The sequence below is a fragment of the Saccopteryx leptura genome, chromosome 6 (genome assembly GCF_036850995.1).
Source record: "Saccopteryx leptura isolate mSacLep1 chromosome 6, mSacLep1_pri_phased_curated, whole genome shotgun sequence".
Classification (NCBI taxonomy): Eukaryota; Metazoa; Chordata; class Mammalia; order Chiroptera; family Emballonuridae; genus Saccopteryx; species Saccopteryx leptura.
In genome coordinates, this window is record NC_089508.1 from 62,654,268 (window position 1) to 62,679,636 (window position 25,369).

Genomic DNA, 25,369 nt, shown 5'->3' on the forward strand with positions numbered 1-25,369 from the left:
ACACTGGTGTAAATTCCAAACACAAAAAGGGAAAGAATAAAGGGACAAAACAAAACAAAACAAAAATATTATTGGCAGCGGTGACTTTTGTCGTTAACAAAGCATGGGAGAAAAATTAATCTTCTGCAGCATATGCAAAACAACCAGTATTTCCTGCTGGAACCCTGCCCTTGGCGACATTTGTAGGATTTGGGAGGTTTCTGATCTATTGACTGGCAAAAATGTGATGGGAATAAAGAACTTTCCTAGTGCTGTGGCTATAACCAGGAGCATGTTCCTAGTATCTTATCCAGGAACTTTGGATATACTTTCCCGTGGAAAAAAAAATTGTACAAATAAACTTTTAGTTTTTCCCTTGGTTTAGTTCAGCGTGCTTCTCCAGCTTTGTCTATCAGTCCTCTCTGACGTGCCATCATCCAGCTACACCACTTGCAATTTCTGAAAAATGTATAGCAAAGACCATTAGTCTCTATGGTCACCCCTTTCCTCCATTTTAACAGAATTTTGATTTTGTTGGGGTAATTTTGTGCCCAGCTTAAAAAAAGATAAAATAAATAAATATAAGAAGGTCTTCAGCCTGACCAGGTGGTGGCGCAGTGAATAGAGCGTCAGACTGGGATGTGGAGGACCCAGGTTTGAGACCCCGAGGTCGCCAGCTTGAGCATGAGCTCATCTGGTTTGAGCAAAGCTCACCAGCTTGAGCCCAAGGTCGTTGGTTCAGTGAGCAAGGGGTCACTTGGTCTGCTATAGCCCTCCGGTCAAGGCACATATGAGAAATCAATCAATGAACAACTAAGGAACTGCAATGAAGAATTGATGTTTCTCATCTCTCTCCCTTCCTGTCTGTCTGTCCCTATCTGTCCTTCCCTCTGACTCTCTGTCTCTCCCCCCCCAAAAAAAGAAAGTCTTCATTTCTCAACTTCCTTTGGAATAGAGGGCAAAATAATATCAAAGACTGAGGACCTAACATCCTTGAGTCACTGAACCAGTGCCAACAACTGCTCGATTTCCTCGTATGAAGGAAAAATAAATAAATTTCCCCTGTGTTTAAACCACTGTTGTTTTTTTTATTTTCAGTTTAATAAAGGGATTGCAGCTAAATGCAATCCCTTTCTTCTTTATATTTTTACACCCTATTTCCTCTGCCTCGTATGTTCTCCTTCCACTTGGGAAGCAGATGGACTATAGCACTCCAAGATTCATCTGAAGGGATTGCTTCCTTGTGAAGCTCTACATTTCCTCTGCAAAATTAGATGATTATGCCTTCTTTCATGTTCCCATAATGCTTTGTATAAGCTCTTATCATAAACCTTTAAAATTGTCTGTGTATAGGTATGGCTCTAGTATTAGACTATGAACTTTTCCCGAGCAGTTCTGAGTTGTAGCTACTTCGCATCTTCCTGCACACAGACCCACACAGAAGCTCAATAAATATGGCTTAAATGAGTATTGAATAAACTGTCTTGAGAACCCAAAGTACCTGTGAATTTCCTGATTGTAATTTTATTCTCCCAAATGCAAATGTGATATAATATTGCCTTCTGTGTCATAGCAAAGTAATTCTGAAAGATAGGTATTAATTTCACTTGAAAAAAGAAACTGAGGGTATATGTCCAAGGTCACAGCTAGTAAGAGCCATAGCCAGAGAAAGCTTTCTGACTTCAAGTCTAGTGATTTTTCAATTCTATCAAACTGTCATTCATGTAAGAGTCAGTATGCGAACTTTAAAAGGCAGTCTAGTGTTGCAGTATCCCTGTGTCTAATCTTCCTCATTACAATTCAACCAACCCATCATGGTCAAATTCATCTACTTGAATGAAACACAACTCTAATTATAACACTCATCTGGATAGAAATATTAATAGTTCCCTATAGTCTAGTGACAAACCCTTCCCGATCTGTGCTCGTCTTTACTTATTTACTCAAGTAATTGTGTCCTAGCCAGACTCTATCTATTCTTTTGTTAACACTATGCCTGAACCTTGGACCAACTTTCCTATGTTAATGACATATTTAACTCTTATCTGCTATAAGGGACTTTGCTCAAATTTTTCTAACACTAAGTCTCTCCTGATTAACACAATCGGCATGGATCTTCTTTTTTCTCTTTTTATTTTTATTCAGTGAGAGGAAGGGAGGTAGAGAGACAGACTCCCGCATGTACCCCAATGGGGATGCACCCAGCAAGCCTACTAGGGGGTGATGCTCTGCTCATCTGGGGCCCTTGTTCCATTGCTCAGCAACCGAGCTTTTCATAGTGCCTTAGGCAAGGCCATGGAGCCATCCTCAGCACCCAGAGCTAATTTGCTTCAATCAAGACACAACTGCAAGAGAGGAAGAGAGCAAGAGAGAAAGAGAGAGAGAGAGAGAAGTGAGAGAAGGAGGTGTGGAGAAGCAGATGGACGCTTCTCCTGTGTGCCCTGACCAAGAATAAGCCAGGACATCCACATGCCAAGCTAACACTCTACCACTGAGCCAACTGGCCAGGGCCTTCCTTTTAATCTTGAGTCCTACCTTTCTCATATCACTTTTTTAAAATTTAATTTTACTTTGTTAACTGCTTGTTTTGTCTCTTCCATATTAGATAGTAAGTGCCTGAAGGTCGGACATTGTACTTTAATATTTGAACCCCTCTTTGTATCTAGTATGGACATAGTAACAGACACCTAATAAATAAATGAGTGATAAAATGTCAAAATGATAGCACCTTGTTCATCACTCTTTTTTGTTCTCTACTTTCCCTTCACAAATGCTGTTGCCTTAATTTCAAACATGAATGATAGTAGGCTTCAGCACCATGCTTTCAAAATTTTAAGTAAGTCTAATTTTACCCCTCTGTATTTCTCCTTATTCACATCAAGTTATATATTATGATAGAAGAACATTGAATAAAATTGTGCATTATAAATATTTCAGCAACTAAAAAAATTAAGAACCAGTTCATCATTCTGAAATAGAAGTGCTTCATTCTGAAATAGAAGTGTAAGATTTGTTCACTTTTCCCACTATCAAAAATGTAGTGCCTTCTAAAATGTTCAGCCCTATACAGTTTCTTTACATTCATATCCAGCCACTTGACACCCTGTGGGCAAGGAATGATGTAGAATGACTACTAGCAGGGGGAAAAAAGCTTCATCCACTTCAGAAAGAAATGTACTGCAGAGAGTGACCGTTAAGATGTAAATTTATGCCCTGGTTGGTGGTGCTGTGGATAGAGTATCATCCCTGGGTGCTTGGGTCACAGGTTTGATCCTGGGGTCACCAGCTCAACCTGAGGTCTCTGGTTTGAGCCCCCATCAAAGCACATATGAAAAGCAATCAATGGCTGCATAACTAAATGGAATAAGTTGATGCTTATCTCTCTCTCTCTTCCCCCTCCCTTAAAAAAATGCAAATCCAAGTCGTTCTAGAAATTATTTTTTCAGATTTTTTTTAAAGCAAAGCTTAACATGTTGAGGACCAAACCTTACCAAAGAAGGGACAAGATCCAGCGAGTAAACTGGAAAACAGAGCTTGAGTCTCTCACTTCTGTGAATGCCAAAAAAAATGAGACAGAGAGAGAGAGAGAGAGAGAGAGAGAGAGAGACAGAGACAGAGAAATCTGGATAACACCAGAAACTTGAGGTGCCAGGTACACAGGCAACTGCCCCACTGAAAAAATTGAGGAAAACTGCTCACAAAATACCATAGAATGCCTCCACCTTTGGCACAGTAGAGCCAACAATGATTTTTAAGACTCAGTGGTACTGCAGGCTAGAGCTGAAGATGGGTATACTAATCTATAAATCAGAGTTTCTCAACCATAATGCATGTTATAAATACAAGAGATTTTTAGAAAACAGTGGCTAAGGGAAGGGTAAATGGATAACTATTGTTTAATGGGTAAAGGGTTTTAGTTTTAGTTTAATGGGAACTGGGTTTTAATTTGGGATGAGTTGAAGATTTATCAGTGAATATTGTCTTTTATAAGATAGTCAAGTAGCATATAGAAAATGCAAAAGGAATTCAGAGGAAAGAATAATTACCAAAGGATGATGCATATGGTAAAACTTCAGAGGGGATATAGCTTTTGAGCTGTGCTTTAAAGATAGGTTAACATTTAGATAAAAGGTGAAGAAAGGAGAAGACATTTTAAGTAAGAGTAATGACATGACTAAGAAGGGAAGAAGGAAACACATGTGTCATCTGTGGAGAATCTGAGCTTGAAGAATGGAAGCTTCTTTGTGGAGTGGTATCAGAAAAGGCTGGAAATGAGATTGGTGGCAAGGCTGTGAGAAGATTAAATTTCAGGCTGAAGAGTTTGATCTCATTCTGAAATCAGAGGATAGCCATTAAAAGTACTAGGGGTAGTATTGGCAGTATTTAAACAATGGTCTTTTTGAAAGATTTGTTAGCATTGTGGTGGAAAATTAACTGGCAGGTGGAGTGCGTGACCCATATGGTGGAAAGAGCAATTAAAGGAGCTCAGCCATTATGTAATTCTAAGGCAACAGGGCCTTGACAAGGTGGGCAATGGTGACATTAGAACATAAGAACAGATTTTAGACATAAGACATCTGGGTAAGATGGTGTATGGTGATGGATGTATACTGGTTAAAAGGAAAATATGACATATGCCCTGCTAGAGTAAAGATCAAAGCAGGCAAATATATTTAAAGACCTTATTGTATTCCTACATGCAGAAGTTTTTCATTTTTATGACCCAGCATGTTCTTTTTAAAGGTTGTTTAAAAGCAGATCTGTTAAATGCATAGTGAGTCAGGAAAAGGTCCTGGTAAAAGCTGGTTCTTCTTTAGTCCTGTGCTCTCCTGCTGGCCAGGTTTTGCTACTTGGGTGACCGTGGCCAGTTGAGTGATGATCATTATTAACTTCTCTAAACCTCAGTCTCTTAATCAGTAAAATGGGGACAATAATATCAGTTCTACCTATCTTGCAAGCATTTAATGAAAATCAGATTATTCTGGTTTAAATTATATTAAAATATTTAATGATATTCCCCCCCATTAAAAGTATTTAATGATAAATAATGATCATCTACTGTGTGTAAGCTCTGTGCTAGGTACAACAGGAAATAGAAAGATGAATGAGACAAAAGGCCATTTTCATGGAAGACTAAAACAAACTCAAAACACAAGATAGTAAAGCAAACATACAAGATGGGATAATATCAGTGTCTCAGGAAACAAAGCCTTTAAAAGTTCGAATAGCCTGACCAGGCGGTGGCGCTGTGGATAGAGTGTCGAACTGGGATGCGGAAGGACCCAGGTTTGAGACCCCGAGGTCGCCAGCTTGAGCGCAGGCTCATCTGGTGTGAGCAAAAAGCTCACCAGCTTGGACCCAAGGTCGCGAGCAAGGGGTTATTCAGTCTGCTGAAGGCCCATGGTCAAGGCACATATGAGAAAGCAATCAATGAACAACGAAGGTGTCGCAACGAAAAACTGATGATTGATGCTTCTCATCTCTTTCCATTCCTGTTTGTCTGTCCCTATCTATCTCTCTCTCGGACTCTCCTTCTGTCTCTGAAATAAATAAATAAATAAAAATTTTTAAAAAAAGTTTGAATAACTGAGGGATATCTAGAGGATAAATTCAAGAATGACATCATGAAAGAGGGATCATTTGAGGTAAGGCACCAATAGGTAGAGAATGAAGGATAAATGGAAAGTAGTTCATTTATTTTTCTACTCATTTATCTATCCATCCACCTTACATTTCTGGGGGATTCTCTCCTGTGATAGATTTCAGAGATAAATAATACTCTGCCCTTGTCTAGCATTCTGTAGGAAAAAGTTTATCCAGAACACTAAGGAATTAAATGGAAAATGATTTATTCACTGTTGAATAAATTAAGTGTTTACAAAGTAAGAATGTATACTGCATAAAATCTAAAGAAGAAGCCTAAGATGATTGCAGTAGTCAGATATAGAGAGTGTCAAAAGGTAGGGATTGCCTGTATGACTTGAAGATTTCTTTTGTTTGGAGGGTAAGGGGGTTTTAATAACATTTGGGGAGCAGAGATGAGATCTGGGGGAGAGAAAATATTTATATGATTAGTGAATAATATGAACAAAAGGATGCTTATTTGCACACATATTTTATTTATTTTAGTTCTTCTCTCTTGGTCATCCTTCATATATTCTACCAAGAGCTCTGAAACATGAAACACCAATGAGACTCCAGACAAAGCTGTGGACATCTAGGTTACATAGGTCACCTTCCTCTCAATTGTTCCCTGTCTCTAATCACCAAGGTCAAATTGTTCTTTTATGGTGAATCTTGAGTTTTTTTCTCTCTCTTTCTTTAATATACATACATGATGACTGATTCTACTTTCAGTCATGAGAAAGTTAGAGTTTATAAAGAAACTATGGGGCCAAAATAGATTTTAGAGCATGTTTATAAGAGGGGGAGAGGGGCGGAGACAGAGAAAGAAGAGGGGAATGAGAGGAGGAAAGGAAAAGAGATAAGAGGAGAAAGATAAGAAGGGAGGGAGAGGAATGACTTGGTTGAATTGACTGGCTTTTATGTACAGGAAGGCCGTGTGTTGTGAAGTGAGAACTAACTATTGCTATTTGTGTTTCTATAATGAAAAAAGCAAAAATTATTTTTGCAAAAGAAGAACATAAAAATTGAACATTCTAAAACTTAAGCAAATCAGGAGAAGATGTATTATTCACCATTGTAATCAAGGAATTCAGAAATAAAAATTAAATACCTGTTCCTTCCTGATCCCCAGGAACTATGTAAGCCTCCTCTCCTTTGTCCTTCTCCTTTCTATAACTTATAGAAATGACACCAGTTCTACCACTTCATTAAACCAGTTATGTGTTGTCCTGTTAGATCAAGAGAGGAATCTTCCCCCATCCCAAACATCAGCAGATGTCAAGAGAAGTTAGTTATCTGACTCTATCACAACCTTTCCACCTCACCCTGCTCCTCTGTTAATATTCTTGTTTGAGTGCATCCATTTGGTCTCCTATGACAGGAACCTTAAAATTATCTTTGAATTCTAACACGCCTACATCCCTGCTAACTCAGAATCCTTAATGATGCCCTTTCAAACTATAGCCTAATTGTGGCAACCTATAAAAATGCTTGTATCTTCTATTTCCTCCTACCGTCAGCTTTGAGCCTTTTTTTTAGAAAGTTTTTTAATTTTATTTTATTTTATTTATTTTTTACAGAGACAGAGAATGAGCCAGAGAGAGGGATAGACAGGGACAGACAGACAGGAATGAAGAGAGATGAGAAGCATCAATCATTAGTTTTTCATGGCGCGTTGCAACACCTTAGTTGTTCATTGATTGCTCTCTCATATGTGCCTTGACCGCCGGCCTTCAGCAGACCGAGTAAACCCTCGCTGGAGCCAGCGACCTTGGGTTCACACTGGTGGGCTTTTGTTCAAGCCAGATGAGCCCGCGCTCAAGCCGGTGACCTCGGGGTCTCGAACCTGGGTCTTCCACATCCCAGTCCGATGCTCTATCCACTGCGCCACCGCCTGGTCAGGCAGCTTTGAGCCTTTTTGTTCTGGTCTGAATGTATCCCAGTATGTGTTTTGTTGGCCAGACACTTAAATTTTACATTGACTGGCTAGTATCTTCAGAATGATATAAGACCAATAGAATGTCTGGGATTCTGTTTCGTTTTTAGCTATTATTCTGTCTATTGTATACACCGGGGCTCCTGAATATGAACTCAATTCTCCCCTGCACTGATATTCAACCCTGGTGTGATCATCTCCTGCCCACCCTGTTCTTTTTACCCTCTGTCCAGCCTCTGGTGCTGGAAGAGAGTGGTGATAAAATGAATACTGGAGTTGGAATCAGCAGACAAAGTTTTAACTTTCAGTTCTACTCTTTCCCAATCATGGAAATCCTGGAAGTTCACTTAAGTTCTTTGAACTTTGTTTTTCTCACCTGTTATGCATATGTGGTGGATGTTCAGGACTGCAGCAGGGGCCGCCCATCAACTATGCTCCTGGCAGCGCAGATCTGAGTGATATGTTTCCACGGATGCCACACACTTCAATCAGGCATTGGAATTTACTTTTGTTGAGCTCTCCTGTTGAAATCACTACTTTTTCGTCTTTCCAAATCCATTGGCAGTCCTCATATTCAGTCCTCATGTTGCTCAATATTTAATCAGTGTTTGACACGGCTTATTAATTTATCTTTTCTAAAATACTTTCTTCATTTGACTTCGCGAAAGCCACAGCTCCTAGCCTTCCTCCTCTACTCACTGGTTGACTAGGAGTCTTTACTAATTTGCTCCTTGTTGAAAAGCCCCAGGAGTCAGTTCTCAGCCTCTTTGCCAGCTATACTCCATCCTTTGCTTATCTTTTCTTTAGTTTTCTATATGGTCATGTCTCTTAATTTTATATCTCCATTCAAAATCTCTCCATGAATTCCAGACTGAAGATTCATCTATGTACTAGACAACTACTCAAAATCCTCTTGATTGTCTAACCCATATAGCAAACTTAAATTGTACAAAACACAACTTTTGATTTTGCTGTGAGGATACTTCTCTGTTGTGGGCAAGATGAGAACAATGGAGACCAGATCGAAGGCTATTTCAACAATCCAGGCAAAGAGATGATGCTGGCTTGAATGAATGGTATAGGGACTTTGCAGATGTGATTAGGCTACAAACCTTGAGATGGGGAATTATCCTGGATTATTAAGGTGGGTGCAATCTAATCATGAATCCTTAAAATCGAAGACACTATCCCACCTGCGGTCAGACAGAGATGTGCTGACGGAAGTCCAATCAGAGAGGTGTGATATTACAGGTTTTGAAGATGGGGGAGATGCCATGAGCCAAGGAACACACGCACCCTCAGAAGCTGGAAAAGGCAAGAATACAGACACATCCTTAGGGCCTCCAGAAAGGAACAGAGCCTTCCTAACACTTTGATTAACCCAGTGATACCCATTTTTGGACGTTTGACCTACAGAATTGTAAGATAATAAGTTGGTATTGTTTTAAGCCACTAAGTTGCTGTAATTTGTTATAGTAGCAACAGGAAACTAATATGGCATGTGTATACTGATGCTTGTATCAAAAGCAGGTATGGACATTAGATGAAGTAAAGACATGATTATTTCTGAATATAGATATACATAGTTGCCTTATTTCCCTCAATTCATCTTCTTAACAAGGATCTCCTCCTTGCTGCCAGGTTTTTCTTTTTTTATTTTAAGAGTTTATATGAGCAAAAATTCATTGAAATCAGGTAATGCCAAATCAGAAGTAGTTACAAACACTCCACTGTCAGGAGCTTGGGGTGAGACTTAAAAAAAAGGCAAAAGCAAAGTAAGGAAATTATTGGTTGTTTAGTGTGTAAAACATAGTTGGCTGTTTTGATTGAGTGTTCCTTAGTGTTTTCATTTTTTTTTATAAATTTTTATTAATGTTAATGGAGTGACATCAATAAATCAGGGTACATATATTCAAAGAAAACATGTCAAGATTATCTTGTCATTCAATTATGTTGCATACCCATCATCCAAAGTCAGATTGTCCTCCGTCACCTTTTATCTAGTTTTCTTTGTGCCCCTCTCCCCTCCCCCTCTCCTCCTTCCCTCCCGCATCCCCCCTCCCCCCACCCCCGGTAACCACCACACTCTTGTCCATGTCTCTTAGTCTCGTTTTTATGTCCTACCTATGTATGGAATCATGTAGTTCTTGGTTTTTTCTGATTTACTTATTTCACTCCGTATAATGTTATCAAGATCCCACCATTTTGCTGTAAATGATCTGATATCATCATTTCTTATGGCTGAGTAGTATTCCATAGTGTATATGTGCCACATCTTCTTTATCCAGTCTTTTATTGAAGGGCTTTTTGGTTGTTTCCATGTCTTGGCCACTGTGAACAATGCTGCAATGAACATGGGGCTACATGTGTCTTTACGTATCAATGTTTCTGAGTTTTGGGGGTATATACCCAGTAGAGGGTTTGCTGGGTCATAAGGTAAGTTCTACTTTCAGTTTTTTGAGGAACCACCATACTTTCTTCCATAATGGTTGCACTACTTTACATTCCCACCAACAGTGAATGAGGGTTCCTTTTTCTCCACAGCCTCTCCAGCATTTGCTATTACCTGTCTTGTTGATAATAGCTAATCTAACAGATGTGAGGTGGTATCGCATTGTAGTTTTTGATTTGCATTTCTCTAATAACTAATGAAGATGAGCATCTCTTCATATATCTGTTGGCCATTTGTATTTCTTCCTGGGAAAAGTGTCTGTTCATGTCCTCTTTCCATTTTTTTATTGGATTGTTTGTTTGTTTGTTGTTGAGTTTTATAAGTCTTTGTAAATTTCGGGTATTAGGCCCTTATCTGAGCTGTTGTTTGAAAATATCATTTCCCATTTAGTTGGCTGTCTGTTTATTTTGTTGTCAGTTTCTCTTGCTGAGCAAAAACTTTTTAGTCTGATGTAGTCCCATTCATTTATCTTTGCCTTCACTTCTCTTGCCTTTGGAGTCAAATTCATAAAATGCTCTTTAAAACCCAGTTCCATGAGTTTAGTACCTATGTCTTCTTCTATGTACTTTATTGTTTCAGGTCTTATATTTAGGTCTTTGATCCATTTTGAATTAATTTTCATACAAGGGGACAAGCTGTAGTCGAGTTTCATTCTTTTGCATGTGGCTTTCCAGTTTTCCCAGCACCATTTGTTGAAGAGGCTATTTTTTCTCCATTGTGTGTTGTTGGCCCCTTTATCAAAAATTATTTGACCATATATATGTGGTTTTATTTCTGGGTTTTCTATTCTATTCCATTGGTCTGAGTGTCTATTTTTCTGCCAATACCATGCTGTTTTGATTGTTGTGGCCCTATAATATAGTTTGAAGTCAGGTATTGTAATGTCCCAGCTTCATTCTTTTTCCTTAGGATTGCTTCGGCTATTTGGGGTTTTTTATAGTTCCTTCAAAAAGTGAGAGAGAGAGAGAGTTAAGGGTTTTGGAGTGTAACCCTCATGGAGAGTAAGGAAGAAGAAAAGAAATAAAATGAAACACTTATGGGTAGTGTAGTTCAAGAAAAGGAAAGAGTAAGATGGGTAGAGAATAAAAGGACCAAGGTGGAATAAATAGAAATAATACTAATAAAGGCAAGAAGATGAAAGAAACAAACAAACAAAAAAATAGTGGAACAAATTATAAAGTCTGTGGATTTTTCTTGAATTTGAGAGGTTAACTTCTTCTTCCCTTTTCTTTCCTCTCCCTCTTCCTGGTCGGTGACTCTGTACCCCAGGCTTTGCCCCTGTGGCACGCTTAGGTAGGGATTTGCAGTTGATGAGACTTTATGGCAGGGGTCCCCAAACTTTTTACACAGGGGGCCAGTTCACTGTCCCTCAGACCATTGGAGGGCCAGACTATAAAAAAACTATGAACAAATCCCTATGCACACTGCACAGATCTTATTTTAAAGTAAAAAAAACCAAAATGGGAACAAATACAATATTTAAAATAAAGAACAAGTAAATTTAAATCAACCAACTGACCAGTATTTCAATGGGAACTATGCTCCTCTCACTGACCACCAATGAAAGAGGTGCCCCTTCCGGAAGTGCGGTGGGGGCCGGATAAATGGCCTCAGGGGGCCGCATGTGGCCCGCGGGCCATAGTTTGGGGACCCCTGCTTTACGGTAATGTCATATATTTGGCTTCAGTCTCATTGTAGTCAAGGCTTGTTAGCATTTGCAGGCTCCAACAATGAGAGAGTCCATTTTCCCGGAGACTCTCTCCTAGTCTCTCCTTCCTGGATTAGCAACCTGATGATCCAGCTATGAGGCTGCCGCTGCCTCTGCCTGGGGAGTAAGAGGCTTAGAGAGCTGGCAAATCCCCACTCTATCCCCACTTAATGCAGGGCTCTGGGTAAGGCTCTGGCAGTCAGAGCAGCCAGCGTAATCAGGCAGAGCTGGGAGCCAATTGCTCTCAAGGTGACTTTCTCTGAGCTTCCAGGCCTGTTCAGCACACCTAGCACTCTGTGGGACCACTGTCCCCAGGCTTTCCACACTTTGTAGCCTGTTTTGGCTGGGAAGAAGATGCACTAGTCACTGCCTGCAGTACAGGAGATCTTAACACTGCCAAGTCCCTCTTTTTAGCATATATCCCTGAGTATGAAAGCTCTGCCAATCAGAAGTTTCCCCCACCCCTTTAGCAAGAGGCACTAAAAAATATCACACCTCTTGTCTTAGATAGCTGGACTGAGAGAGATCTTGTTAATTAGAGCCACATAGGTCAGTTGGGAGGTGAGCAGCCTGTGGGTTAAGCTAATTTCAGTGATTGGATCTGAGGAATTTCTCCAGAATGAACTGCAAGCTACATGCATGCCCCTCCCCCAATTCTTGATTGTTAGCTTGAATGGCTGGGTGAGGTGCCCCGCCCGCCTAGAGAGCCTTGGGTGTAGGGAAGTTCACTTTGGCACACTCCCCGTGCACCACTGGCAGCTGCTGCTCATAGCACCGGTGATTACTCGCACGCTGGTGGTTGCTCCCCGCGTGCGCGGGCTGTTGGGCTGCTCGCAGGGTGCAAGGCTTGCGGGAGGCTGGGCTGCCCGTGGCCCAGGGCTTAGGTGGTCACTCGCACAGCGCGGGCTGGTGGCTGGGATGCTCTGGGCGTGGTGCACGAGCATTTGCTTGCGTGGGCTGATTCACCACAGGCACACTCTTTCCTCAGCTTGAACGCATGTCCACACCGCAGCCCAGCTACCTCCACACCCCTAGCTCCTCCCGACTCTCAGTTCCAAGTGAAAGCAGCCTTTTCTCAGGTTAGTGAGGAAGGCAGAGAGTTTCTTTGTCTGACTTATTTCCCTCAGGGTTGATCATATATTTAGCCAATTTTTCGCTCGATCCTACCTTCGCCTTCAGGGTGTGGAACTCTTGGATGCTCCAAGGATATATTTTTCTGTCTCTGGTTGATGAACTTGTTGAAATTTTGGGGAGATTTTTTGGTCCGTGTCCTCACAGCACCATTTTTATAATGTCACTTAATGTTTTCATTTCTTTTATTTTTTTAAATGGTGATTTTTAAAAATTATTTATTTACTTATTTATTCATTTTAGAGAGAGAGAGGGAGAGGGAGAGGGAGAGAGGAGAGAGAAGTGGGGGAGGAGCAGAAAGCATCAACTTCTATATGTGCCTTGACCAGGCAAGCCCAGAGTTTCGAACTGGCGACCTCAGCAGTCCAGGTGGACGCTTTATCCACTGCACCACCACAGTTCAGGCCAAGTGTTTTCATTTCATAACCTTGAGGCCTTTACAGGCTTATATTTTGGTTTGCTTACAAAGGCCAGTGTGGCATTAGAACCACCTCTGGCTAATGGCCTCCTTGTTTAATTAATTTAACAATTTCCCCTCTTGGTAATCCTCTCATGCTTGAGAAACTGACCAAAAGTTGGGTATCAGTGCCACTTTTAGTCACCATCAGAGTTAAGCTGCTCTTGTCTCAACGAGAAATTCATAGGTTGTAATGTCATATCTGTGGAAAAATTGTTTTGGCAGTTCACCTTGTTTCTATTTCTCCAAAAGCAGTGAGATCATCTGATGTCTGTGAACAGGCATATAAGACCTTTGCGATAACATTTGGGATATTATAATGATGACTATGAAGATGATAAGACTAAGAGACTACAGTATATATATCCCTTAGCCAAGGCTCCCATGAACCAGACCAGCAGGTATCAAATAAACCAACATACATACCCAGAGGGGCACTTCTCTGTTTTAGCCAAGCACCTAGTTTGTTAATTTCATGTGTTTGCTACAATACCAGAGATGTTGATCCAGGTACAGCAGAAGGTATTTGCTATGATACAGACTCTTCCTTGTTCAACCAATTAATAATCTAAAGCAATTCTATTATCTAAAAATCACCTTAGCAAGAAAATCTAGGGACTTTTGTTGTGTAGCTATGGCCTTAGCAGTAAATTTGGCTGTAGTTGCCAAAGTTTAGGATTGTGCCTTCTCCCTTGAAATAACAGAGAAAAATCAAGTTGCAAAAAACAAAAAAGTGAAGTTTTCAAAATGGAGATGAAGATTTTGATCTGTGATCTTGGGAGAGCTGTTTACTTCAAAATGCCATTCTGTTCGGAGGAAAAACATTTATGTAGTTATTTGAGTTGTGAGCTGAATTAGTAGATTTTTTCATGCAATACCATTTTTATTCAAAAGAACAACTAATAGACAAACTATGATTAATCAGATTGCATTTATGTTGTGACACCTTAGTTGTTCATTGATTGCTTTCTCATATGTGCCTTGACGGTGGGCCTTCAGCAGACTGAATAACCCCTTGCTCGAGCCAGCAACCTTTGGTCCAAGCTGGTGAGCTTTGCTCAAACCAGATGAGCCCGCGCTTAGTCAAGCAGGTGACCTCGGAGTTTCGAACCTGGGTCCTCCGCCTCCCAGTCCGACGCTTTATCCACTGCGCCACCGCCTGGTCAGGCTCAGATTGCATTTACAATGGACATTTTCTCAAAAATGAATAAAGTGAGCCTATCATTTAAAGGAACACAGCTGAAGGTATTTGTTGCCAATTAATAAAATTTGAGATTTCGAGTCGCGCTGCATCGTCTAGTATTTCTAGGACCACAAAAGGATTTTCTATTCTTCGACATTGTAGCTGTTTACTATTTGGAATCAGTGAAGTTTCGGGAGTATCGCTGCGGCCATGAACATGTCGGTCCCAAGCGCACTCATGCAACAACCGCCCCTTCAGTCCACGGCTGGTGCCGTCCCTGTTCGCAATGAGAAAAGCGAGCTTTCGATGGAAAAAATGAAGGTAAAACGTTATGTATCTGGAAAGAGGCCAGACTATGCCCCTATGGAGTCCTCAGGCGAGGAGGATGAAGAATTCCAGTTCATTAAGAAAGCCAAAGAACAAGAAGCAGAACCTGAGAACAGAGAGAGGATTCATCCAGCGACCCTCGGCTCCGGCGTTTGCAGAACCGTATTAGTGAAGATGTGGAAGAGAGGTTGGCTCGACATCGGAAAATAGTGGAACCTGAAGTGGTAGGAGAAAGTGACTCAGAAGTAGAAGGAGATGCTTGGCGCATGGAACCAGAAGACAGCAGTGAGGAAGAGGAAGAAATTGATGATGAGGAAATAGAGCGGCGGCGTGGCATGATGCGTCAGCGAGCGCAGGAGAGAAAAAATGAAGAGATGGAAGTCATGGACGTGGAAGATGAAGGACGGTCTGGGGAGGAATCAGAATCCGAGTCCGAGTCCGAAGAGTACACAGACAGTGAAGGTGAGATGGAGCCTCGTCTTAAGCCAGTCTTCATTCAAAAGAAGGATCGAGTAACAGTTCAAGAACGTGAAGCTGAAGCACTGAAACAGAAGGAGCTGGAGCAGGAGGCCAAACGCATGGCTGAGGAGAGGCGCAAGTCCACACTCCGGATTGTAGAAGAGACCAAGACAGAGCTGGAGGGAAACAAGCGGTCCCTGGCTGCACTGGATGCACTGAACACTGACGATGAAAATGATGAGGAAGAATATGAGGCATGGAAAGTTCGAGAGCTAAAGAGAATCAAGAGGGAGAGAGAAGATAGAGAAGCGCTTGAGAAGTGAAGGCAGAAATCGAACGTATGCGAAACTTAACTGAGGAAGAGAGGCGAGCTGAGCTTCGGGCGAATGGCAAAGTTATTACCAACAAAGCTGTTAAGGGCAAATACAAATTCTTACAGAAGTATTATCACCGGGGTGCCTTCTTCATGGATGAGGATGAAGAAGTATACAAGAGAGATTTCAGTGCACCTACCCTAGAGGATCATTTCAACAAAACCATTCTTCCCAAAGTCATGCAAGTCAAGAACTTTGGCGCTCTGGTCGTACCAAATACACCCACCTTGTGGATCAGGACACCACCTCCTCTGACTCAGCATGGGGTCAAGAGAGTGCCCAGAACACGAAGTTCTTTAAACAAAAGGCAGCTGGGGTATAAGATGTATTTGAACAGCCATCTGCCAAGAAGCGGAAAACTACTTAAAGTTCAACTACTAATTCTTCCAGTTGTGGGACACAAGGGGATGTCTCAGTGTCTAGCCCTTGATTTTTTTATTCACATGACCCATGTATCTAGTCTATTGGACTGCCAACTGTAACACTTGGGGAACCCAATTTTGGAAGGTGCTTTGTGAGGTTTGGACTCATGCTGATAAACCCACAGAAAAGCACTTTGAATCTAGGTAATTGAGAGAATATTTGTCCTATTTTGTTGTTGTTGTTATTAATTGATACTAGAGAGAGGAAGGGAGAGGCAGAGACATCGATATCAACTTCCAGTTAGGAGTATCTTCACTTAAAACTATTTCTGAGAAATCTTAGGTTTCATCATTGCTCTAGTTTCCCAAATTCTCTTGGGACTATTCAAAGTTTCTTTTTCCAGCCCCTTAGCTTGGGTCAGAAACACGGGCATGTAAGTGTACAGTACATTACTTCTACCTTATAGAAATCTACACTCATAAAACCTGTTTTTCATTTTTTAAAAATTTGAGATTTCAATGAAAGATAGAATTTTGGAAAACTTGCATCTACCAATGTGAACTTGACAGCTTCATAATAATTAAAGAGTTTTCTGATGAGACTTATGACGATGGAAACTGATGTGACTTGAAATACGTCAAATTTGGGAAACCTATATAACTCAGTAAAGTCATATTCTCCAAATAATCAATGAATGATTTTTAAAATCATGTATGAGTTAAAGATCCATTCAGAGTTCAATATAAGTAAATGAACTATAATATAACAGTATGAATGTTCATTTATATGGTTTCAGATTCCATATTGTAACGAATATTTACAAAACTATTAATTGTCGAGTTTTGGCATAGTGTCAAAGAATCATATCACAATTATCAGAAAAGGCTACTAAAATATATACTTCTTTTCCCAGCTTTAGAAAAGTGCAAGTATGGATATTAAATAAAGTTAAGAATGCAATTATTTCTGAATATGAATAGTCTAATCTCCAAACTGAGACCATATTTATGTTTAAAATGACATAGATCTTTCTAGTACTTTAGATTGGTTAAAAAGGTGATGAGGCTTTCCCAAACGTTAGTTTAGGGATAAGAGAAACATCACTCACTCTATCTCACCACCCTGCACTGAGTAAATTTTTAAGTCAATAATGGATAATAGCAAGTACATTTTTTTTCATAAAAAAAATGCAGATATGGATTTAAAGGCGTTTGATCAAGGTGGAAAACAATACACTCAAAGAACAGATGGCTACATTGTAGAACATGAGCACACTTAAAACAGTTTAATTACAAAACCACAGATGGAAACAGCCAAGTGGAATAGAGTGTTTAATAGTGTTACACAGGATACAACATAGATTCCGTTACTTCTTTACAGTGTTTAATCCTTTATCAAACTCAATGTGATCTGGAAGTTACTCTTTTAGCTAGAAGCTGAGAGAGGAAAGTGTCAACAAAGAAGCAGACAAGGATTGTAAAAAGCAGAAACTTGCCACACAGAGGCAAAGAAACCATTCCACTTACAAAGTTCCAAGTAGCATTTTAGAGAAAGGGTATTGGAAAGCGATGAGAGGGTGTTATTGTGAAAATCTCCAGTGGAGCCTGAAATTTTTCAGGCAGAAGCTATGGAAAGAGGGACACTAATATTATAATGGGTCTGACCAGGCGGTGGCACAGTGGATAGAGCGTCGGACTGGGATGCAGAAGGACCCAGGTTCGAGACCCTAAGGTTGCCAGCTTGAGCATGGGCTCATCTGGTTTGAGCAAAAGCTCACCAGCGTGGACCCAAGATTCCTGGCTCAAGCAAGGGGTTACTTGGTCTGCTGAAGGCCCGCAGTCAAGGCACATATGAGAAAGCAATCAATGAACAACTAAGGTGTCCCAACAAAAAAGTGATGATTGATGCTTCTCATCTCTGTCCCTGTCTATCCCTCTCTCTGACTCTCTGTCTCTGTAAAAAAAATATATATATATATATATATAATGGTTTAGCATGGATAGGTCTAATGGGACTCTGTCATTGGTGAAGGCTTAACAGGACATCGGGAGATTGTAAGTAAATTTCATTAAAGGCTACAATTTCTACTTCATGAAAGATTATATGTATATCAGGGGTCCCCAAACTTTTTATACAGGGGGCCAGTTCACTGTCTCTCAGACTGTTGGAGGGCCCAACTATAAAAAAAACTATGAACAAATCCCTATGCACGCTGCACATATCTTATTTTAAAGTAAAAAAAACAAAACGGGAACAAATACAATATTTAAAATAAAGAACAAGTAAATTTAAATCAACAAATTGACCAGTATTTCAATGGGAACTATGGGCCTGCTTTTGGCTAATGAAATGGTCAATGTCTGGTTCCATATTTGTCACTGCTAGCCGTAACAAGTGATATGATGTGCTTCCGGAGCCGTGACGCATGCGTCCCGTGTCATCGGAAGTAGTACTGTACGTGAGCGACGCCGTGCTTTGCATCTGCATCCTGTGCTCCTCTCACTGACCACCAATGAAAGAGGTGCCCCTTCCGGAAATGTGGGGGCCGAATAAATGGCCTCAGGGGGCTGCATGTGGCCCGCAGGCCGTAGTTTGGGGACCCCTGATATATATATATATATATATATATATATATATATATATATATATATATATATATATATATATATATATTAAATGTAAGGAGTTAAGATATCCCTCCAACTTACTAGAGCAATAACCTAGAAATAGCCTGCAAGGATTATCTGTAGGTTTCTGATACCCTCCTTATAGTCCATTTCTAGTCATGAGCAAGTCACATAAACTCAGAACCCTGGACTGCTGGAACAACTGAAGTTTCCACCTTCAAGCAAGAGTTGAAAAAATATGGTTAAATATAATTACTGTTTGGATATTGGATTTAAAAGAAAACAAAAGGGCATATTAATCATTTTTGATCAGTTTCTATTTTTAATAGTCCTGAATTTTTCATTGTTATAGAATTAAAATATGAGAGAAGGAAAGTATTCCTAATTTGGCAGACTCTAAAACAAATAGAAACTTTAAGTTCAATGCAATTAAAAAACATATGGTTAGAGTCTAATGAAGACTATTGTTTAAAGTATAAATTTTTTGAGTGTTTGTATGTTAATAAGCATGAGAATTATTTGCATCTTGAAAGACTTGCTTTAAGGAAGCACTATTCTTACTCAGGATGTCAGAGAAATATAAATAAGACTCAGAAAAAAGTAGTAAATAACCCCAAAGTGAGTTGGTTAAAGAGGCCACACAGTGCCCCTCTCTCAGCCACTCATGGCTAAGAGGATTCACAAATTCTCTAGAAAAGATATTATATGTAGACTACAGAATCACACATTACAGTCGTGTGTATGTGTGTGTAAATAGGTATGAATTCACGTTCCAAAATTCTAAAAGTACAAGAGTATACATACAATAAGTTCTTTTCTGTATTCATATTTTTAGAGTAGAGACAGAGAGAGAGAGAGAGAGAGAGAGAGAGAGAGAGAAAGAGGTGGAGGAGCAGGCAGCATATATGCCGTGACCGGGTGAGCCCAGGGTTTCAAATCAGCGACATCAGCATTCCAGGTGGATGTCTTATCCACTGCCCCACCACAGGTCAGACCACAGAATAAGTTCTTTTTAACTCTCCTATCCAGACATGTAGTTTCTGTCTTAGAGGTAAAAGTATTACCAACATCTTATACTTTCTTCAATGAATATATGAACAAATGTGCATATAGTTTTGATACAAATGATAATGTTCTATATACTCTGATGCTTGTTTTTTTTAAACTAAACTATATCTTGAAAACTATACCATATCAATAATAAATTTACCCATCTTCATCAGCAGCGTGGCATTCCATTGAATGGATGCATCATAATTTATTTGACCAGCTCTACATAAATGGACATTAAGTTGTTTCCAGTCTTTTACGATTATAAATAATGCTGTAATGACTTGTCTTGTACACAGGTCATTTTGTACATGTGTGAGTAATCTACAGGATAGATTCCTAGAGGTAGAATTATTAATTCTGAAAGTATGTGTGCTTGTAATTTTGATGAGTATTGCTAAATTGCCCTACCTAGAGGTTGTATTAACTTAAGTTCCTGTTGGTAATATATGAAATGCATCTTTAACACTCTCACTACTACAGTGTTACCCCGCTTTGTGATCTTTTCTGATTTGATGGGTTAACCATGATATTTCAGTGTAATTTTTATTAGCCTTTCTCATTAAGAATGAGGGTAAAGATCTTTTCATATATGTTTTAGAATCATTTATATTTTCCTTTATGTATACCATTCATATCTTCTGCCCTTTTATCTTCAGTTATTGGTTTAGCTATAGGGTTTTTGTGGTTGTTGTTAATTTATTTTTATTCAGTTCACTTTACTTTAGGCCAAAAAGAAATTGGAGCCGCTGGCCATACTGAGAGAATGGTTGGTAGTTGGTACATATTCAATTTGAACAACTTGTGCCTCTGGCTTGTGTCTTGGTTAGCAGTTGAAATTCTTGTTGAATGTTCAAGTGGTTCAGTGAAGTTACTTTTTGCAGTGTTGATACTTATGTGTAGAAATGGGCTTGAGCTCTCTTTGTGCTGCTAAACTTCAGCCATTAAACTTCACCCTGTATCCTAAAAATTCTATCTAATAAATGATTGACCCTGTTGAAAATAAAATGGGGATAAGCTTTGAAAATATATGCAGTATATACTGGTAATGGGGAAAGTGAGATACGTTTCCCTTTCTCATAAGCCAAAAACAAATCAAAATCTTTGGTAATAGTACTTTCACACACACACACACACACACACACCCGTAACTTTACAATGGTCTTCTTTTCACAAATGCCACCTACAAAAGTATTCTCCTTCCTAGAAGAAGTAAGAAATAGTGACTTGATCTGTGGTGGTGCAGTGGATAAAGCATCAACCTTGAATGCTGAGGTTGCCAGTTCAAATCCCTGGGCTTGCCTGGTCAAGGCACATCTATCAAGCAACTACTGTAATTAGATGCTTCCTGCTTCTCTCCCCCTCTTTCTCACTCTCCCTCTTTCTCTCTCCTCTTCTCTCCAAAAATCAATAAATAAAATCTAAACAAGTATTTAAAAAAAAGAGAGAGAGAGAGAAATAGTGGTTTATGACTTGTCTGACAGGGCAGCCTCTGTCCCAGGCAACAGCCAGAGCACATCAGCATGTGAGCAGCTCCGCAGGGCGAGTTGCCAGTGGGCCTTTCAGACTAGCAGTAGCTTTTGTTGATATACATAGTCAAGGTTTTATTTGTTTGTTTGTTTGTTTATTTATTGTCAGTTTTTATAATAGATTGTTTTATTTTAGACATTCTATCTAAACATATTGACATGTATTAGTACTGATCTTTCTACCTGATCTCCAGAAAAATATAGCTTAATAACTACTCATATTATCTAATCTCATCTTTATTGGAAGTTTTATTTTTTAAGCTGCTTCAATATCTTTTATAGTTGCAGGACTATTTAAACTTTTAATTTCTTCTTCAGTTACATCTCACAAGGTACATATATTATTAAAAAAAATGTTTCCATGTTGTCTAAATTTTCAAAATTGTTAGCATATGGTTGCTGTTTTTAGTTTAAAAAATAAGATTCTTTTATAGATTTAAAAAATGGCACTTTGTGATATGAATTGCAAAAATTTTCCCATTATTTCCAAAGCTCATGATTCTTAAAAAAAAATTATTTGTTACCTTTATATTTTAATAACAATTTAGACTATTTAAATTTATTGGGTCACACTTTCTTTCACTGAGGATATAAAAGGCATTTTTCCAGTTTTCTAGATTTGCATATTGCTTTGGAGAAATCTGCTGTCAGCCTGTTTTGTTTTAACCTTTCATAGATAACTCATTGTTTTTGCCTGATTGTCCAAAGGATTTTTCTTTATCTTCTAAGTTCTATAATTCTATTAAGATATGTCTGTGTTCACCATTATGTACCAATTTTTCCTGAGATCTGAAGTGATGTCCCCTTTCATTCCTGATATTAGTAATTTGTGTCCTCTCTCTCTTTTTCTTAGTTAACTGAGCTAGGGGACTTAACAATTTTACTGACTTTATTCAAAGAACCAGCTTTTGGTTTTATTGATTGTTTTCTTCCTGCCTTTTTAAGTATTTTTTTCTTTTTCTCTTTTTTCTTTTTTTAATTTAGAAACTTAAATTCAACAGGGTGACATTGATAACATAGATTTTAGGCAAACATCACTACATCATTTGAATAGTCAATTATGTTGTATACCCATTTGAATAGTCAATTATGTTGCATACCCATCACCCAAAGTCAAATCATTTTCCATCACCTTATATTTGTCCTTTACACCCTTCCCCTCACTCCCTCCTCCTCCCCCTCACCTATGTCTCCCTCCCCCTGGTAACTACTTCACTCTTATCTATGTCCATGAGCCTCAGCTTTGTATCCCACCTATGTGTGAAATCATACAATTTTTAGCCTTTTCTGATTTACTTATTTCACTCAGTATAATGTTCTCAAGGTCCATGCATGTTGTCGTAAATGACCCTATGCCATCATTTCTCATGGCTGAGTTATTCCATTGTATATACCACATCTTCTTTATTTAATCTTACATCGAGGGACACTTTGGTTGTTTCCATGTCTTGGTCACTGTGAATAATGCTAAAATGAACATAGCAGTGCATGTGTTTTTATGTACCAATGTTTTTTAGTTCTTGGAGTAGATACCCAGTAGAGGGATTGCTGGGTCATATTGTAGTTCCATTATGTTTAAAACACTCAATAAAATGGGTATAGAAGGAAAATACCTCAACATAATAAAGATCACATATGACAAACCATAAGCTAATATCATACTAAGTGGTGAAAAACTGGAAGTTTTTCCTCTAAAATCAAAAAACAAGACAAGATTGTCCACTCACTCCATTCCTTTTCAACACAGTGCTGGAAGTTTTAACCAGAGTGATCAAACAAGAGAAAAAAATAAAAGGCATACAGACTGGAAAATAAGAAGTAAAGGTTTCACTTTTTGCAGATGACATGATCCTTTATATAGAAAACCCCAGCCTGACCAGGTGGTGGTGCAGTGGATAGAGCGTCAGACTGGGATGTGGAGGACCCAGGTTCGAGACCCTGAATTCGCCAGCTTGAGCGCGGGTTCATCTGGCTTGAGCAAAAAGCTCACCAGCTTGAGCCCAAGGTTGCTGGCTCGAGCAAGGGGTTACTCGGTTTGCTGAAGGCCCATGGTCAAGGCACGTATGAGAAAGCAATCAATGAACAACTAAGGTGTCGCAACGAAAAACTGATGATTGATGCTTCTCATCTCTCTCCATTCCAGTCTGTCCCTATCTATCCCTCTCTCTGACTCTCTCTCTGTCCCTGTAAAAAAATATATATAGAAAACCCCAAAGACCCACAGAAAGACTAATAGAAACAATAAACCAATACAGTAAGGTCACAAGATACAAACTCAATATACAGAAGTCTATTGCTTTCATATATGTCAACAATGAAACTTTGGAAAATGCACTCAAAAAATAATTCCTTTTACAGTTGCAACAACAACAAAGAAATAAAAATACCTAGAAATAAACTTAACAAAGCATGTAAAGGATCTATATATTGAAAATGATACTGCTCACAAAAATTAGAGGATATTTCAGAATGAACATGAAATGATAAAATATCCTCTAATTTTTGTGAGCAGAATACAAAGCATGATAAAAGGAAATTGAAAAAGACACAATAAAATGGAAAAATATTCCATGTTCATAGATTAGAAGAATCAACATAGTTAAAATGGTCATATTACCAAAAGGAATATACAAATTTAATGCTATTTCCATCAAAATTCCAACTTCATTTTTTAAAGAAATGGAACAAAAAATCACCAGGTTTGTATGGAACCATAAAAAACATCAACTAGTCAAAGCACTTCTGAGAAAAAAGAACAAAGTTGGAGGTATTACAACACCTGACTTCAAATTATATTACAGAGCCATGATAATCAAAACAGCATGGTATTGGCAGAAAAATAAACACATAGACCAATGGAACAGAACTGAGAGCCCAGAAATAAAACCACATATATATGGACAAATCATCTTCAACAAAGGAGCCAAAAACACACAATGGAGAAAAGAAAGTTTCTTCAATAAATGGTGCTGGGAAAATTAGAAAGCCACATGCAAAAGAATGAAACTTGACTACAGTTCGTCCCCCTGCACAAAAATCAATTCAAAAATGGATCGATGACCTAGATATAAGATCTTAAAGAATAGATTACTTAGAAGAAAACATAGACACTAATTCATGGACCTTGGCTGCAGAGAACAATTTATGAATTTGACCCCAAAGACAAGGGAAGTAAAGGCAAAAATAAATGAAAGGAACTATATCAAACTAAAAAGCTTCTTGAACAGCAAAAGAAACTGAAAACAAGGCCCTGGCCGGTTGGCGCAGTGGTAGAGCATCGGCCTGGCGTGCGGAAGTCCCAGGTTCGATTCCCGGCCAGGGCACACAGGAGAGGCGCCCATCTGCTTCTCCACCCCTCCCCCTCTTCTTCCTCTCTGTCTCTCTCTTCCCGTCCCGCAGCCGAGGCTCCATTGGAGCAAAAGATGGCCCGGGCGCTGGGGATGGCTCCTTGGCCTCTGCCCCAGGCGCTAGAGTGGCTCTGGTCGCGACAGAGCGACGTCCCGGAGGGGCAGAGCATCGCCCCCTGGTGGGCATGCCGGGTGGATCCCGGTCGGGCGCATGTGGGAGTCTGTCAGACTGCCTCCCCGTTTCCAGCTTCAGAAAAATACAAAAAAAAAAAAAAAAGAAACTGAAAACAAAACAAATAGCCAACAAAATGAGAGATGATATTTGCAAACAACAGCTCTGATAAGGGGTTAATATCCAAAATACATAAAGAACTCACAGAGCTCAGCAACAAACAAGCTAGCAAACCAATCAAAAAAAGGGGAGAGGACCTGAACAGACACTTCTCCCAAGAGGACATACAAATGGCCAACATATATATGAAAAGATGCTCATTTTCACTAGCTATCAATAAATGCAAATCAAAACTACAATGAGATACCACTTCACACCTGTTAGATTGGCTATTATCAACAAGACAGGTAATAACAAGTATTGAGAGGCTGTGGAGAAAAAGGAACCCACATTCACTGCTGGTGGGAATGCAAATTAGTACAACCATTAGAAGAAAGTATGGTGGTTCCTCAAAAAATTAAGAATAGAACTACCTTTTTAAGTATTTTAAATATGTTGTATGTATATATGGGCTCCTGTTTTATAAATGAATTGTTTTTTAACGGTTTAAATTTATGGCAAAATATTTGGTCAAAATTTTCATCTGTTTC

General features: G+C 39.3%; 1 pseudogene; it reads left to right on the forward strand.

Annotated features, from left to right (window-relative positions):
- The first annotated feature begins 14,599 nt into the window (after window positions 1-14,599).
- LOC136376664 (microfibrillar-associated protein 1A-like) lies at window positions 14,600-15,998 on the forward strand (annotated as a pseudogene).
- The last annotated feature ends 9,371 nt before the right edge of the window (window positions 15,999-25,369 follow it).